The sequence below is a fragment of the Myotis davidii genome, unplaced genomic scaffold, assembly GCF_000327345.1.
Source record: "Myotis davidii unplaced genomic scaffold, ASM32734v1 scaffold1408, whole genome shotgun sequence".
NCBI classification, from domain to species: domain Eukaryota; kingdom Metazoa; phylum Chordata; class Mammalia; order Chiroptera; family Vespertilionidae; genus Myotis; species Myotis davidii.
In genome coordinates, this window is record NW_006299273.1 from 28,372 (window position 1) to 34,203 (window position 5,832).

The window sequence follows — 5,832 nt, forward strand, 5'->3', positions numbered from 1 at the left end:
ATGTGGTGTAAAAAAAATAGTTACATTCTTATTTATTCTCTCCTCACCCCCTTTTTGGTTTGTTTTACATTAAACTTATTTTAAAGTTACCACACATTCCTGACAAAAACCTCAGCACAGAGGAGTATGACAGTAGGAAGTGTCTCTGTCCCCCAACCTGAACTGACATCTATTGGGTGTGCTCTCAGGAGGCATCACTGTTAGAGCCTCTGGCTCTCCTTCCATAAAGACTCTACGCACACCAGCAAACACCTGTCTCCACCTGTCACCCGAATAGCTCTCCATTATTAACTCGAGCCATAGTCTGCTATACACTATGCTTTATCCAACACCAATCTTAGAGGTGTTTTCATAGCTGAACATAAATATCTGCTCATTTTGAAAATAGTTCCGTAGCAGTCTGATTGTGATAGACATGAGATAGTTTTCCATCTTTGTTCCTATAAACCAGCAAATAATCTTATACTTGCATTGCTTTCCATATGTTCAAGATGTAGCAAAATAAATGGTTGGAGGTGGAATTGCTGATCAAAGATTGAGCATTTGTCTTTGATTGACAGTGCCAAATTTCCCTCCATAAAAGTTTATCAATGTAAACTCCCACCAGTGTGTGAGAGTGCATTATCATACATCTTGAGTTCTTCCTGTTTTATAAGTGAAAATGATGTGTCCACACACTTTTTTCTTTTGATATTATTAGAGCAGGACAGACTGCGGTAATAAATCGGCCCAGAGTGTATGTTGGCTCAAACACAGAAGTTTATGTCTCACTAATGTAACAACAGGCAGCTGGTGAGCCTTAGGGAGGGACTCTCCTCCAGGGGTGAATCTGGGACGCCAGCTCCCAGACTTCAATATGATTCCTCTCTTTTCTTTCCTGTGAAGGTTAACACACCTCAGTTATTCCTCAAGAAGAGTGACCAGTTGTGATCCCCTAGACCAGTGGTCGGCAAACTCATTAGTCAACAGAGCCAAATATCAACAGTACTTCTTCAAAATAGACTCACCCCGGCCGAAAACCAACTTCTGCGCATGGGCCACGAAGTTTCACTTGCACTGTACGTGCACGCCCGCAAGTGGCATTTTGTGGAAGAGCCACACTCAAGGGGTCAAAGGGCCACATGTGGCTCATGAGCCGCAATTTGCCGACCACTGTCCTAGACGACTAAGGCATGGAGGTTACTGAGATTTGCCAGAGTGCCCACGGCTGTGACTGGCCTGTTACTAATACTCTCTATTGCCCAGTAGGGAGTATCTTACCTCAGGCCACCTCCTCCCATATTTAAAGGGGGTAACCAAGCCATTGAGAGCCATCCCTAAGCTATAGCAGCCGTCAACTTTCAAATAATGCCACCGTATAATCCAACCCGAATTCCTCCCTTCCCCTGCCTTAATTAATCAGAATTCTATGATGACATAGCTGTAGGCTCAGGGAGAGGTGATGGTGCAGTGAAGGAAGGGAAGAAGTGGCAGTTTAGACTTACTGTTTCTGCCCTTGATTAGGTAGTTTGGATCTGTCCCAGTCTGGTTCCAAATGCAGCACTCTAAGAGCACAGTGGGTTGTGGTTGCTCGCGCCCAAACTCCGACTCTGAATCCTCACATCCAGCGACAAGCCACACAGTCACCTAGTGCTAAGGGCCTGCCAGGAAGAAGATGCACATCTGGGTTTAGAACATGAGTTCATGCAAAGTCACTTTCAGAAGTTATCCCGCGGTCCCTTTTGGAGCCTGTGGCCTAATAGAAGTGCTGGAGAGAGTTGAGCTGTGACTGTCTCTTTAGGCCGGGATAGAGGAATTGGTAACAGACACAGCCTACAAGGTGGACAACTAGAACACAGGAAACATATATAGGTGACTACTGTCAGATATTGAACAGCAGGCCCTACAGGACTGTGATTCCTGGGAAAGCAGCAGAAGCTAAAGGAGCCCTGTGATTGGTTTGGATTTCTGCCTGAATGGCCTCTTTCAAACACGGTGCACAAGAGGAGGTCACAAGCAGAGGGAGGTGGATGTACTGAGTTGAAGAGAGAGTGATCTGAGTTTGGGAAGATGAAGGAGGATGGAATTTGAGGGGCAGAGTTTCAGAGAGGAAGGAAGGCTGAGGAAAGAACTCCAGGAGTCTGTCATTTTCTATGAAGCTGAACTGCACGGGGGGGAATCTACAAGGCCCAGAGGAGAGGGATCTGGGAGCTTAGTCTGAAGCTTCCCAGAGGACACACTAGAGGAATGTGAGTTTGTCATCCAGAATGCAGAGTTCCTGTGAACACCTGGCATTCAGTGGCCACCAGAAAGGCCATGCTTTAACAGTGACTAGCCCTTGTCTAGTACTACTCTAACCTATGATAAAGCTTAAATAGAAACCCCAAAGGATTAAGATGATCTGCAAGTAAATTAAAAGAAACAACAACATGGAAAAATATCTTGTGCTCATGCATAGGAAAAATCAACATAATTAAAATGGCCATATTACCCAAAGTAATATACAGGTTTAATGGCATCCCCATCAAAATCCCAATTTCATTTTTAAAGAAATAGAATGAGAAATCATCAGATTTGTATGGAATCACAACGACCCTTAGTAGCCAAAGCAATCCAGAGAAAAAAGAACCAAGCTGGAGGTATCAGCGTATATGACTTCAAATTATACCACAGAGCCATGATATCAAAACAGCATGATATTGGCAGAAAAACAGACACACAGATCAATGGAACAGAATAGAGAGCCCAGCTATAAAACCACATGTATATGGAGAGATTTTTTTAAAATATATTTTTATTGAGAGAGGAAAGGAGAGTGAGAGAGAGAAACATCAATGATGAGAGGGAGTCTCACTACCTGACTTCAAATTATACTACAGAGCTATGATCATCAGAACTGCATGTTACGGACATAGAAACAGACACACAGATCAGTGGAACAGAATAGAGAGCCAGGCTATAAAACCACATGTATATGGACAGATAATTTTTGACAAAGGAGCCAGAAACACACAATAAAGTAAAGATAGTCTCTTCAATAAATGGTGCTGGGAAAACTGGAAAGCCACATGCAAAAGAATGAAACTGGATTACAGTTTGCCCCCATGTACAAAAATTAATTCAAAATGGATCAAAGACCTAAATATAAGGCTTGAAACAATAAGTTGCATAAAAGAAAATATAGGTACCAAACTTATGGACCTTGGTCATAGAGAACATTTTATGAACTTCTCTCCAAAGCCAAAAAAAGTAAAGGCAAAAATAAATGAATGGGGCTGTATCAAACTAAAAGCTTCTGCACAGCAAAAGAAACTGACAACAAAACAAAGAAGCAGCCAGCCAGATAGGAGATGATATTTGCAAACAGTAGCTCCAACAAAGGCTTTTAAAATGTATCTCTCCCAAGAAGACATACAAACAGCCAATAGATATATGAAAAGCTGTTCAACCTCACTAGCAATTAGGAAAATACAAATCAAAACTACAATGTGATACCACCTCACACACGTTGTATAAAACAAAAGGTACTGAGGTCATTTTTTATATTTGGAGATGAGCATGCCTTTCCTCTAGGCCTTTATTGTGGGGATTTTCATTGATCTGGTCATTAACTGACCTGGGTGAAGAGGGTCAATCAGAGGCCTAATGATTCTAAAAGTCATTAAAAATGATGAATGGGCAAAACTAACCAACTACATGCATTTCCTCTTGTTACTTTTTAATTCTCTTTTTTCTATACTGTTGCCTTTTTAAGGAACTTTGGATTGTTGTTGTTTTCATTGCATTTCAAATATCTCTGAGAATAATGATTATTTGTTTTTTTTAATTTTTTTGTTGCCTTCCTTACCTCTGAGGTCATATTATTTTAGTTTTAGACTTTTTATCACATTGTTGGTTTTCCAACAAAATATCTATAATTTGGTTTTTAGTTCATGTTTTAAAATGAAGCACTTAAGAGCAGTTTGACATACTGTAGCAGTAAAGGACTTACAAAAAGTTGGGCTTTGGGTTTGTTTGGCCAATTTACTGGAAATGTTATAATGTGAAGTCTCTTTCTTTACGTGGTTCATATATCCAAAATGGATGCTTTCAGTCTTTAACTTGGGTGCAGAGCAAGGTTATGGTAAATAAATGGTGGCACATCTACACAAACAAAAGAGAAAGATGCAAATTGACTATACCTTCATGACACCCACCAGCCAATCAGGAGTGAGTATGCAAATTAACCCAAACTAACAAAGATGGTGGGTTAACTTGCATATGCAGACAACTAGCAGCTAGGGGCAGGACGCTTGTGTCATCACCATGTTGACAACACAGGTGTTCCGCACCACCCCAGCCAATCCAGGCCTCTGGGCAGCATGGGAAGGCGGAACGGTGGCTCCGGGCCAATGCAAAGGCGGTGCCAGCAGCCAGGGGAAGGAAGGCCCATTCTTGCACGAAACTTCATGCATTGGGCCTCTAGTGGTCTATAATAAGGGCTGGAGGAGAGTTGAAGACCAACCATTCAATAAAGATGCTTTCAATTAACTCCTATAAGTACCCCAAATTTTCAAGGACTAAGTGAATTATGGCAAAATTACATATAATTCTTCAAAACAATGTTTTAGAAGGGCCTTCAACGACAAAATAAAATTATTTATCATGTTAAATTAAAAAGTAGTTATAAATTAGCCTATTTTTTTCTCAATCCTCTAAACAATTTTGTATTTCTATGTCTACAGTTCTATCTTTGAAGATAAAAGGAATAAAATGTCACTCAAGGACCTAAAATACAGTAAAGCTGATCTCGTTTTCTCCTCTCCTCTCATTAGGGACTGGCAGATCTACTGCGATTGGCTTTAAAACCCCAGCCATTAAGTGAAGCCTGCACGGAGCTATTAGTCACCACAACATGTGGAGCTGAGACTGAGTAACCATCTGGGCCTAGGCTACGCCTTTGTTTACACCACCAGGGTTGTGGCGCCCCCTACCGTAAGGCAATACATTTGCAGTTTTCAATTTCGTTTGATTTGCTAAACACACTTTTCAATCTTTTTACAAAGCCTTTGTCATCACTCTCCTTTCCCTCGCATATAATGTAATACTTTGATACAAAGGTTTATCTCAAATAATTAAAACAGTGACTTAATATCATGCTTCACCAAAAATGAGGAAAGAGACCAAGCTCTCACATTTCCATGCTCTAAACCTTGAGCCATAGATGTGTTTTGGGTGTGAGATGGGAGAGCTGAGCAGCACAGGGCATCTCCCATGGAGGTGGGACTTGTCAGAAACATCCAGCACATCTGCGCAGTGCAGCTCTGCCTCTCTCCGCCTGCAGTGACCACAGTTAACTATTTGGGTGTGAGAAGACAAATCTTAAAAGCCATGAAGGATAGCGGTTCATAAAATGTCCACCTTAGATAAAGATAGTTTTGAGTTTCTAATCTGTGCAGATTCTGTACAGGATACATTCATACTGTTATAGGACAATGAAAAGCTAGGAAAATTCAGGAAAACTGGAATAGGGACACTGAGGCATGAAATTAAACAAAGCCAAAAGCTTTGCAGGCTGCTTGTAGCAGGGCCTTATCTTGAGAACAAAAGGTTAAAATCTCTCCCTTTCACAAAAGAATGCAGGACAGGAAGCAAGAGGGAGAGAAGAAGGAACCAGAGACCACTTAGTGCAAATCATCTTGAAGCTGTGAGGTGGGGAGGAGGGGGGAATAGAGGAAGGGGGGGAAGATAAGAGAGGAGGGGGAGAAGAGGGCAGGAAGGAGGGGGAGGAGGGGGAAGCAGGGAGGAGGGGGAAGAAGAAGGCAGTCTATCCCATCACACTGTTTAAACAGTGAAGCCAGAAGACTTGGGTTT